Here is a 12,909-nt window from a genome sequence, read left to right on the forward strand (position 1 = left end):
GATAGGCTCAACCCCCATTACTGTGGTCGCTTGGGGAGTGAACCACCGGATGGAAGTGCTTTCTCTCTGTACCTCCTTCTCTTTCTTGATTTGTCTTTCCAATAAACAAATAAAATAAATCTTTACAAAATGTCTGCCTCTCCTGCAGTCTCTGTAGTAGGGCAGGGAGACAGGTAGCATGTACATGTTTCTGAAATTTCCGTTCTGTATCACTAATACAATGATTCTCAGTCAGGGATTTCTTACCATTCTCGGTATGACTCACCCAGTATAGGTTTGAAACACAACTTAAGAGGTGGAGATTCTGTTTTTATTTATTTTTTTTTCTTGCAAATCAGATTTACAGAGAGAGGAGACAGATTATTTCCATCTGCTGGTTCACGCCACCAATGGTCAACCAAAACATCCAGGGCTGAGCTGATCCAAGGCCAGGAGACTGGAGCTTCCTCAGAGTCTCCCTCATGGGTACAGTAGCCCAAGGACTTGAGCCATCCTGCACTGCTTTCCCAGGCTACAAGCAGGAAGCTGGTACAGAAGTGGAGCAGCCAGGTCACAGACTAGCAACCATAAGATGTGCGGGCACTTCAGGTGGAGTATTAACATGTTATGCTACCATACAGTTCCCCCCTCAACACACTAGTAATTCTTTACAGGTGGCATGGCAGTATGCTTTAAGAAACTGCATATCAAAGCACCCGTCCTCATCTACATCTGAATTTTGTAAGAGGACAGATTTCCAGTGGTGAATGGTTAAAAGTGTAAACAGTGGCAGGGTTGTGAAGTAGTGTGCAAAGCCTCCCGAGGCAGTGCAGGCATCCCATAAGAATATGGGTTTGAGTCCCAACTGCTCCACTTTGCATCCAGCTCTGTGCAAATGTGTCTGGGAAAGTAGTGGAGGATGACACAAGTATTTATGTGCCTGCATTCATATGCAAGACCTGAAAGAAGCTCCTGGTTCCTGGCTTTAAACTAGCTCAGCTCAGGCCATTGCAGGCATTTAGGAAGCAAACCAGTGGACAAAAAAATCTCTGTGTCTCCCTCTCTGCAATTCTGCCTTTCAAATAAGTAAGTAGATCTCATCCCCAAACAAGGAATAACCTGACCACACAAACATACTCTTTAAAAATGTCAATATAATGCCACCTGTTGAAAAGTAACATGGAAGCAACCGAAATGCCCATCAACAGAAGATTGGATAAAAAAGCTTTGGTTCCTCTACTCCATGGAATACTACTCAGCTATTAAAAAAAACAAAATGCAGTTCTTTGTGGCTAAATGGGCCCAACTGGAAATTATAATGCTAAGGGAAATGAGTCAATCCCAAAAGGTTAGATACCACATGTTTGCCTTAATTTAACCTGTAATTTTTTTTTTGAACCTGTCATTGATACTGTCTCAACCCATGTGTTTTGAAAAATTGAACTTGCATTATTTTTAACATATTGTTTACTCAATACTATGTCAATTAATTCCATAAAAAAAAAAGAAAGAAAAGTAAAAGGAGCTCTTTCCTCCATCTTTCCCTGCCACCACCATGGTGCACATGAATGTCCTGAACGATGCCCTCAAGAACATCAACAATGCTGAGAAGCGAGGCAAGTGGCAGCTGCTGATCTGCCCATGCTCCAAGGTCATCGTCTGCTTCCTCACCGTCATGATGAAGCACAGATATATTGGCGAGATTGAAATAATTGATGATCACAGAGCTGGAAAGATCGTTATGAATCTCATGGGCAAGTTAAACTAGTGTGATCAGCCCCAAATCTGACATGCAGCTGAAAATGGCAGAATAACCTGCTGCCATCCCACCAGTTTGTTTTCATCGTCCTGACAACCTCAGCTGGCATCATGGACTATGAAGAAGCAAGATGAAAACACACAGGAGGACAAACCCTGGGATTCTTTTTCTAGGGATGTAACACAGATATAAATAAAAGCTTAATGGGAAAAAAAAAGAAAGAAAGAAAGAAAAGTAAAAGGAGAAATTGGAGTAGGGCAGGGGGAGGGAATGGGAGTATAGTCTAGTGTTTCAGATGCCCATGCCCTATGTTTAAGTACCTGGGATGGTTATATGGATCTACTTCCAGGTTGCTTGCTGGAAGGAAACAGTGATGGCTTAGGTGACTGGGTTCCTGCTGCCCTGGTATGAGACCAGAATTGAATTTCTGGTTGTTGGCTTCAGCCTGGCCCAGCTCCAACTGCTGCAGAAATTTGGAGAACAAAACAGTGAATGAGAGCTCTCTCACTCAAAATATTTATTTCCTTTGGAAAGGCAGAACTACAGAGAGAAAAGAAAGACAGATTTTCCATTTGTCAGCTTACTCTACAAATGGCTGCAAGGCTGCAGCTGGGCTGGTCTTAACACAGTAGTCAGTAGTGAGGAGCCTGGAACTTCTCTGGATCTCTTGTGTAGGGACAAGGACCCAAGGAGTTGAGTCAGACTGCTTTCCCAGGCCATTAGTAGGAAGCTGGATCAAAAATGGAGCAGCCAGGATATAAACCAATGCCCATATGGTTATTAGCATCACAAGCAGAGGATTAGCCTGCCATGCACCAGCTCCATTTTTTTAAAAGAGAAATCAAAGGAAATTAAGGGTTATAATGAAATATGTCCTGAAGAATGGAAAAGTTTATGAATCACAGATTAGAGGTTCCAGAAGGTTATTTTTCACTGCTGTATTTTATTTTTATTTGAAAGACAGATTTGCAGAGAGAAGAGACACATAGGTCTTCTATCCTCTAGTTCATTTCCCAAATGGTCACAACGACTGAAGCAGAGCTGATCCGAGACCAGGAGCCATGAGCCTCCTGTAGGTCTCCACGTGGGTGCAGGGACCAAAAGGCTTAAGTCATCCTCCACTGTTCTCCCAGTCTTGAGCAGGGAACTGGGATAGGAAGTGAGAAGCTAGGACTTAAACTGGTGTCCATATATGATGCTGATGCCACAGCTGGAGGCTCAGGGTACTATGTCATGCTGCGGGCTCCCAGAGAATAATTATTCTGGCGGCTTTTATTGTAGATGATGGCGGGGAAAAACAGGGTGAAAACTCAGGCTATAATCTTCAATAACTGGGGAGAGAAACCTCCAGCCCATAGGCTATATGTGTCTGATACCACCCCTTTTGTGCAGGGCAAAAATATAAACACTATGAGACTCGAGCGGTGGTGAAGCAGGCTAATGCTCAGCCTGAGGTGCCAGCATCCTTTGTGGGTGGCTCCACATCTGATCCAGCTGCCTGCTGATGGATTTTTTTTCAAATCCAAAGCAGAGAAGGGTGGCTCAAGTCCTTGGGTCTCTGAACACACATGGGAAACCCTAAGGAAGCTCCTGGCTCCTGACCTTGGATCAGCTCAGTTCTAGTTGTGGTGACCATTTTGGAAGTAAACTAGAGGATGAAAGATCTGTTTGTCTCCTCTCTATATATCTGCCTTTCAAATAAAAATAACTTTAAAAAAAAAGATTCAAGCACAGTCAGATGGCATTGATACATTGAAATTGCTATGCAACAATAAACACTATCTCTACACTTTTTTTTTATCCCATTAGGACACTGTAACAGTAACTACACAGCCCTCCTTTCCCTCAGCCTTATCTGGTTCTAGGATGAGAAGGAGTGAGCCAGGGAACAAGGGGTGGAGCAGACAGAGTAGAATAGGAAGCAGGAACCTCTAAGAAAAGGAGTCAGGACAACGAACCATTCTGTTTTGCAGGAGATCTATAAACAGCTATGTGGCTAAATGCTACAGAGTGTGGCAGGAAGCAGCTAAAGGAAAATTCTAGGATTGGGTAGGAGGCTCATTATATAATCAGGAAGAATCTGTTCTTGTTCTCCTGAAAGAATAGCAGCTTCTGGAACCTGGGAACCTAAGAATAATCTCCAAGCTATCTTCCTTTGTGGCCCCATCTGTGTGGTTCATTATCCTCCTGCTGCTCAAGTTCCTAGTTTTGAGTCACTCAAAATGAATTGTTTTCAAAAATAGTTCCATTAGTATTCCAAGGTTGCTGCTACCTTTTTCAAGATGACATCTGAAGTTATAAAAGAGCATTGTAGGGGAATGGCACCATGGCATAACAGGCCATTTTCCTGACTATGGCTCAGCATCCCATATGGGTGCTGGTTAGTGTCCCAGCTGTTCCATTTTCAGTCCAACATACTGCTAGTGACCTGAGAAAGCAATGGAAGATGGCTCAAGTCCTTCGGTCCCTGTACCTACATGGAAGACCCAGAGGAAGCTATTGACTCTTGGCTTCAGGTCAGCTTAACCCTGGTTGTTGTGGCTGTTAAGGGAGCGAACTAATGAATGGAAGATCTCTCTCTCTAAATCTTTCAAATAAAAAATAAGTCTTTAAAAAAAGCATTCTGACTCAGAATCAGAAAACACTAATTTGTTTGCTGGATTCACCAGGTTTGTTCTAGTTTATGCAGGTCATTTAAAAACATCCTTAAAATTCAGTTGCCTAGGAATGTGTACTTAAGGATTGCAAAGGCTTCATCATAGCGCCTTAGGTGCACCAATAACAGTGAATGCTTTTGTGAGGAGTCAGAAGAGCTAATACACAGTTAGGAAGGGCTCCTGTGGGAATAAGGAAGCAGGTGTTTGTATGAAACTTGCCATCAGCTGACTGGACAAAGAACATGGCTCCCAAGAAGCCAGGGACATAATGGGTCCTGTACCCATGAGTGAACCATAGAAGAAATTAGGTTCTGGCATGAGGCTAGAGCATGCCACACAGCAGCGTGTTCCCAACCACCCCATTTCTGAAGTGGATGGCAAGGTAACATTTGTTCACTGATCAGGAGCCATGAAAAAAAAATCCCTGATGAACTGAAACTATGTCGAAGAATGCATCCATTTATCTTCACTCCCTATGTTAGCTCTTAATACCCAGACCTTGAGGGACCACCTGTTGGAGAGTCCCTCCTGGCCAGAAGAAGTCTCCCTTTCTTAATAAAATCAACTTTCACTGGCTTTGTTCACCCCCTTTAACCGTCCACGTTGTGATTCTTCATCTTTGTGAGATTAGAGGACTGCCTATGAATTCCAGCAACACTACCTTCTCATGTAGATTCCTAGCTGTGTGATCTTTAGACATAGGGCGTGGCTGCTCTCCACTTCTAGGCACTAGCACCAGACAAGCAATGCCTTCCCCCTCAGAGATCTGTGTTGCCCTGTTTTGAGGCCCTTCCACCATGTTTTAATAATAACTCCAATATCTTTCTTTTCTTCCCCCAGCCATGGAGGTGTTTGCAGAAGAGCTGATGACTATCCTTTGAAGTCCTGAGGTTTATCTTGGCTGTTGTCTGATAACTTAGTTTCTATCATTCTCAGAACTTACCAGAGTGTCTCATTGTGATAAACTGTGCACACAATGTAGTTTGTACTGAGCATCAGTTTTTCTTGTGGAGTCTAGAATTTGGGTATGTACCAGGCAGAGGGTGCTCATGTGACCAAGCTCCCATAAAAACCTGGCACTGTGAATTGCCAACAAGTTGACATGACAGTACATGTCATACGTACTGTCCTAACTTGTGGCTAAAAGAAAGACTTCCTTTGGGAGAGGACCCTTGACAATTTGCAGCTGGCTTCCTTGGGCATTCACCCCTGCTGCCCTCCATGGTTTTTTTTTTTTTTCCTTTGCTAATTTTCCTGCAGTAAATCATAGCCATGAGTACAATGAGCCACAGAGAACTATGAGTCCTTTTAGTAGATCACAGTGTCTGAGAGTGGTCTTATGGGACACAGGATTATACTTGCTTCTAAGGAAGTTTTGATTGATTTCTTGCCTCAGAATCTCCTCATTTGGTCACCCTAGTTCCCCCAAACACTTTGAATCAACATTCCTCTGTTAAAATCTTGGCTTTACATAACTGGTCCCTAAACTACCCAACTAGTCAGTAAGGGAGAACTGTCTAGTTAATCTGTTCCAGTCTGATGCTAGTCCGGGTGTTCCTCAGAGGTCCTCAAGCTGGCGCTAATGGGATGTGGTAGAAACGTTAGGAGATGGGGCCTTCCAGCATAGCCGTTAGGTCACTAGGACATGTCCTGGAAAATTCACTCTCCTTTGAGTCCTGGAGTATCCTGAGACAGAACAGCCCTCTCCATTTCCAGTTCACAGTGTGACTCTTCCACATGCCTTCTGCACTGTCATCCTCCACCCTCAGTAGAGGCAAACCACTGGGGCTGCCTGATGTTAGACTTGAACCCCCAAAATTGAGAACCAAATAAACATTTTATCCTCATAAAGATAGTTCCCTCCATTATTTTGTTGTATAAACAAAGCTCTGGGGCCAGCATTGTGGTGTAGTGGATAAAGCTGCCAGCTGCAATGTGCCCTATGGGTGGCTGGAATTCTGGCTGCTTCTTTTCCAGTTCAGCTCCTTGATATTGTGCCTGGTTAGCCAGAGGACTGGCCAAGTGGGCCTGGCACCCACCTGGGACACCTGGATGAAGCTCCTGACTTCTGGTTGTTGTAGGGCCATTTGGGGAATGAACCAGCAGATGAAAAAATCCTTCACTCTGATTCCATTCCACCTTCTCTCTGTAGCACTGCCTTTCAAATAAATCTTAAAGAAAAATGAACAAAATGTAAATGCAGCATTCTTTTCTAGTCTGCTTTTTTTTTTTTTTTTTGGTCAGCAGCTAATATCTCCAATAGCATTAATTTCTTGTAACTTGGTCCCTGATTCCATTGGAAAGTGTTCTTTTTTTTTTTTAAGATTTATTTATTTATTGGAAAGTCAGATATACAGAGAAGAGGAGAGACAGAGAGGAAGGTCTTCTGTCCGATGATTCACTCTGCAAGTGAGCACAATGGCCGATGCTATGCTGATCCGAAGCCAGGATCCAGGAATTTCTTCCAGGTCTCCCACACGGGTGCAGGGTCCCAAAGCTTTGGGCCATCCTCAACTGCCTTCCCAGGCCAAAAGTAGGAAGCTGAATGGGAAGTGGAGCTGCCGGGATTAGAACTGGCGCCCATATGGGATTCTGGAGCATTCAAGGTGAGGACTTTAGCCGCTAGGCCACGCTGCAGGGCCCAGGAAGTATTCTTAAAACCAAACATTTCAGACACAGTACAGTAGTCTAGTGGCTAAAGTCCTTTCCTTACATGCACTGGGATCCCACATGGGTGCCGGTTCATATCCTGGCTGCTCCACTTAGCATCCATCTTCCTGTTCACCATCTGGGAAAACAGTAGAGGATGGATCAAAGCTTTGGGACCCTCTACCCACGTTGGAGACCTGGAAGAAGTTTCTGGCTCCTAGCGTTGGAACGGTTCAGCTCCAGTCGTTGTGGCTACTTGGGGAGTGAACCAGCAGATGGAAGATCTTCCTCTCTGTCTTTCCTCCTCTCTGTATATTTGACTTTCCAATAAAAATAAATCATTTTTAAAAAGATCTATTTATTTTTATTAAAATCTTTTTTAAAAAAGGTTTATTTTATTAAAATCTTTATTTTTTTTAAAGATTTATTTTATTTTTATTGGAAAGTCAGATACACAGAGAGGAGAAGAGACAGAGAGGAAGATCTTCCATCCAATGATTCACTCTGCAAGTGACCCTACGGCCAGTGCTGAACCAATCCGAAGCCAGGAGCCAGGAACCTCTTCCGGGTCTCCCTCATAGGTGCAGGGTCCCAAGGCCTTGGCAGTTTTCAACTGCTTTTCCAGGCCACAAGCAGGGAGCTGGATGGGAAGTAGAGCTGCCGGGACTAGAATCAGTGCCCATAAGGGATCCCGGCGTGTTCAAAATGCAGACTTTAGCTGCTAGGCCACCACACAGGGCCCATAAAAATAAATCTTAAACTTGTATTTTATTTCATTTTATCTTGTCTTATCTTATTTTTGATGATGTTTATGTAGTTGACCTTGATGAAACCACTGTTTCCAAAACTTCTCCATTCTTCCTCCTGTATCAGGGGGAGGGGTGCAATTAAGGGAGAAGCTGCACCCAGCTTCCCAACTGCCTCAGTACTCAGGGATGGGGAATGGCCACGCAGTGTCATCTCAGGGTTCCCAATGTGGGGCCTGCTCCAAGGGTTCCATTCGAGTGGTTTCAACAGTTCTGAAATGCTGTCAATCTTGCCAATCCAAGGATGAGGAAATCTTTCCAAGGTCCAACTGCATTTGCCCAATTTGTTCTGCTTTTCTTCCTCTACTATGGCACCTGATGTCCTCTGCAGGCCCCAATGGACTGCCATATCCTCCATGTGCATTGAGTATGTAATACACTGTTCTAACTTAGCCACTAAGGAGACCCAGTTCTGACACATGCACTCCACAGTCCAACGATTCTCCCCAAGGCTGAAGTTCTGAGTCCAGCAGTTCAGTTGGGAGGATCCCCACAGAAACCTTGTCTGAGGCAATCCCAGACCTGACTCTTGTGTGGGGTCTGGCTCAGTCCATCATCCATGTCAGCCTATACACATTGGTAGCTGTAATTCCTGGGTCAGTTCAGTCTCCAGCCCCATCTCTTAAACAAACCAAACGATGCTGTGGCCCAACCCAACCCTGCCCACCACACACCTGGCTCTCACGTTCACCAGTGGGAGCTGCAGCCTAGTCAGGGAAAACTCCTGTAACCTCCACCAGACCCGGTACCAACCCTGGTTCCTGTGCTTGCTAGTATATGCAGCAGACTGTCCAGTCTGTCCCACATCCCATTCAGCTCTTATATACATCAGGGGGCATTGAAACTTAGTTTAACCCAACCAGCCCCACTATCCAGCCCACACTCATGCTGGTGGGTGCCACCGCCTGTGTAGCCATGTCTGCCCCCAGCCCTGATTCTTATGCTCACCAGTGGGAGTGCAGCCCAACAGAGAAGTGCCCACAGTTTCTCTAACAAGCTCACTTCAAGCCCTGGATTTTGCACTCTCCAGATGGTGATACAGTCTAGCTTGACAGAAATTAGCCCTAGTCCCAGCACTTGCCAGCTGATGCTGCAGCAAATCCCAACCAGCCTGCACTATTTGGGCACATGCCTGCACCAGTGGGTACAGTTGGTTAGGCCAGCCTGGATCTCTGTCTAACCTAGCTCACGTGCAGGCCAACAGGTGTTGTAGTGCTGCCTGGCCTGATCTGCCCCCAGTTCCAGTACTCACACTCACCAGTGGGAACAGAGGCCCAGCAGAAGAACCCCCTGTAACTTCCCTACCAGGCTCACACCCCTACCCCCAGTTTTTCATGTGTCCTGGTGGGTACTGCGGCCTAGTCTAGCATAGACCACCTTATCTTGGCATTTGCCAAAGGCTGCTTTAGTCTGACCTGCCTGGTTGCCACCAAGCCCAACTCATCCAGCCCCTAGTCCTGGCCCTAATGTGGACTGGCTGGTGTTGTGGACTGACTATAAGCCTATCCTGCACCTCAGCCAGGTTCTCAGATCTGCCATTGGGTGTTATAAACTGGGCCAGCCTGGGCTGCCCTGAGACCTGATCCACATGTATGCCGGCAGGTGCTGTAACTTGGCTGGTCTGGACTGCTCCCAGCCGTAGTACTTGCATTCACCTGCAGGGTCAACATCCTGACAGAGGAGTTCCTCAAGCTCCTCTATCAGGCCTCCTCCCAGTGGAAGATCTTGCACACCCCGGTGGGTCCCTGGCCCAGACTGATTTAGTCCATCTCCTGTCCTTGCAAGAATAGTGGCCTTGCCCAACCTGCCCACACCCATTCTGATTCTTACTTTTGAGTGTTTCAGCCCAGCAACACCTGGTCCACACCCAGATACAGCTCTTGCATGGTTCAGTGGGTGCCAAGACTTGGCCAAGCCCATCCTACACCCACCCTGGCTCTCACAGGCACCAGGGGGTGCCAGAGTCTAGCCCAATCTGGTGCACCCCAGGCACAGTAAGCTTAGGCTTACTGTAGCTATGTCTGGTTCAGAACGTGGCCCCCATTTTGGCTCTCATGTTCACCAGTGGGAACCACAACCCAACCAGGGTGTCTCCTTAGCTCCCCAACCAGGCCTGTTCCCAGCCACAGAGTTCGCATATTCCAATGAGTGCTCTGACCGTGCTCAGCATAGCCCATCCCCCTCTTGGCCTTTCCATGGGATGCTGCAGCCTGACCTATCCCAGCCTGTCCTTAACAGGAACCTGTCATGGGCAGGTGTTGCAGCCTAGCCATGCCCAGTCTGATTCTTTTCCTGGCTCATATAAACCAGTAGGCATGATAGCCTAGCCTGACATGACCTGTACTTCAGCCTGGCTCCTGCACTTGCCAGAGAGCTAAATTTGGCTAGGCTCTGCCTGGTCTACCCCCTTCCAGAACCAACCCACACATCTGCCTAGGAGTGGAATTAACTTATCCAGCCTGAGAAATACCCAGGCCTGAATCACATACTCATTTGTGGGAGCTATGGCCTACCAGGGGCATTTCCTCCCGACCAGGCCCACTGTCAGACCCAGATCTCACATGTGCTGGTGGTACTAAGTCCTTACCCTGCATAGTCTGCCCCACTCTGTCCCAGCCTGTGTATAAGTTGGTAGATATTGCAGCCTGTCCTGTCCCCTACCCTACTCCTGCGTGTGCCTGTGGGTGCTGCAGCCTGAACCTTTCCAGCCTTTTCCCAGCCCCAGTACCCATGAGTATCAGATGGCTCCATGGTCATGCCTAGCTCAGCCTGTCGTCACCCCCAGCTCTTAAGCAAACCAGAGGAAACTGCAGTTCCACAGTGGTGTGCCTATATATATATATATCTGTGCCCAGATCTGGTTCTTTCATGTTTGTTTGTGTCATGACCCAGGCTAACTATCTGTCTCCTGTTCCAACTCTCACTGGCGGGTGATCTAGCTCTGTTAGGTAGGCCCCAGCCCTAGCTTTAATGTGCACTGGTGGATGTGGTCAGCTGTGATCCATGCTAACTAACTGAGCTATCCCCCATGTGGGGGCAACCAACCTGTATGGTAGCTGCTCGTCACAGGGCCTGAAGCCAAGCCCATCTTAAAAAGTATATTTATTTGGGTCCAGTGAGAACCTGGCTGGGGTGCAGGATAGGCTTATAGTCAGTCCACAACACCAGCCAGTCCACATTAGGGCCAGGACTAGGGGCTGGATGAGTTGGGCTTGGTGGCAGCCAAGCAGGTCATAAAAGCCCTTCAGCTTCCCACCTCCAAACCACTCAGTTTTGGCCCCTTCACTCACCTGCAAGTTCAGTGACTTTGTCTGTGGGAGACCCTCAGAAATAATTTCTTGCCTGCAACATATTCCCTCAGTAGTTTTCCCTCCCACACACCTCCTTATTCCCCTCCCTGATCAATCCACAGACCATGCAGGAGATGCCCAGGCTCACTCTGTCTGGACATAAAGCCCCAGGTCTCCTCACACCTCCACTAGCACCATCCCCCAGTTCCCAACAAGCATGGAGGAAAGGGTGGAGGGACGAGGGAAGCCCTTGCACCCCACGGGCAACCAACCTGTATGGTAGCTGCTCGTCACAGGGCCCGAAGCCAAGCCCATCTTAAAAAAATACATTTATTTGGGTCTAGTGCAGTGGCCTGATAGCTAAAGTCCTCGCCTAACACGCGCCGGGATCCCATATGGGGTGCCAGTTCTAATCCTGGCAGCCCCACTTCCCATCCAGCTCCCTGCTTGTAGCCTGGGAAAGCAGTCAAGGATGGCCAAAAGAGTTGGGACCTATGAAGAGCTCCTGGCTCCTAGCTTTGGACTGGCGCAGTTCTGGCCGTTGCAGTCACTTCATCGAACAGGAAAAATCTTTGTCTCTCCTCCTTTTTATATATATCTGACTTTGCAATAAAAAATAATCTTAAAAAACAGTGGGAAAAAAACAGTGGAATCTATATTTGAAAAAAAAAGTATATTTATTTGAAAGACAAAGTTACACAGACAGAGAGGAGAGGTCTTTCATCCCCTGGTTCTCTCCCCAAATGGCCAGAATGACTGGGGTTGGGCCAGACTGAAGCCATGAGCCGGGAACTGCTTCCTGGTTTCTCTTTTTTCTTTACTTCCTGGTTTCTCACATGGACACAGGACCCCAAGCACTTGCTTCGCCAAGCACATTAGCAGGAAAATGGACTGCACGTGAAGCAACTAGGATACATATCAGTGCTCAAATGGGACGCTCATCCTGTAGGTGGTGGGTTTACCCATCAATGGCATTAATCCCTAAATGAAACATTTCTGAAGAATACTCCCTATATGAAATAATAGAGTATACTGGGAAGACTAGTTTAATGATCAAGAGGTGATGGTGATAGCTGGTTAATGTTGTTTAAAGCTTCCTTTACATTAGGAATCAATATACTGTTTAGGCAAAGGGGTTTTTTTTTAAGATTTTATTTATTTTGATTGGAAGGTCAGATATACAGAGAAAAGGAGAGAGAGAGGAAGGTCTTCCATCCGATGATTCACTCTGCAAGTGACAACACGGCCAGTGCTGCACCAATCCGAAGCCAGGAGCCAGGAACCTTCTCCAGGTCTTCCACGTGGGTGCAGGGTCCCAACGCTTTGGGCCATCCTTGACTGTTTTCCCAAGCCACAAGCAGGAGCTGGATGGGAAGTAGAGTTGCTGGGATTAGAACTGGTGCCCATAAGGGATCCCGGCGCAATAGCCGCTATGCCACTGTGCTGGGACCCTGGGCAAAGGTTTTGTTCTAGTTATAATTCATCTGGTGGGCCCAGCGCAGTAGCCTGGCAGCTGAAGTCCTTGCTTTGCCATGCCAGGGTCCCACACATGCTGCTGGTTCATGTCCTGGCTGCTCTACTTCCCAGCCAGCTCTGTTAGTGGCCTGGAAAAGTAGTAGAGGAGACACAAAGCCTTGGGACACTGCACTGCATGCAAGACCCAAAACAAGCTCCTGTTCCTAGATCTGATCAGCCAGTTCTGGCTCTAGTGGCCACTTGGGGAATGAACCAACAGACGGAAGATCTTTCTGTCTGTCTCCTTCTCTCAG

At 46.8% G+C, this 12,909-nt stretch overlaps 1 pseudogene; it reads left to right on the plus strand.

Annotated features, from left to right (window-relative positions):
* Window positions 1–1,534: 1,534 nt before the first annotated feature.
* Window positions 1,535–1,945, plus strand: LOC121150946 (annotated as a pseudogene).
* The last annotated feature ends 10,964 nt before the right edge of the window (window positions 1,946–12,909 follow it).

The sequence above is a fragment of the Ochotona curzoniae genome, unplaced genomic scaffold, assembly GCF_017591425.1.
Source record: "Ochotona curzoniae isolate NIBS_2020 unplaced genomic scaffold, NIBS_Ocur_1.0 contig_2210, whole genome shotgun sequence".
In the NCBI taxonomy this organism is placed as follows: domain Eukaryota; kingdom Metazoa; phylum Chordata; class Mammalia; order Lagomorpha; family Ochotonidae; genus Ochotona; species Ochotona curzoniae.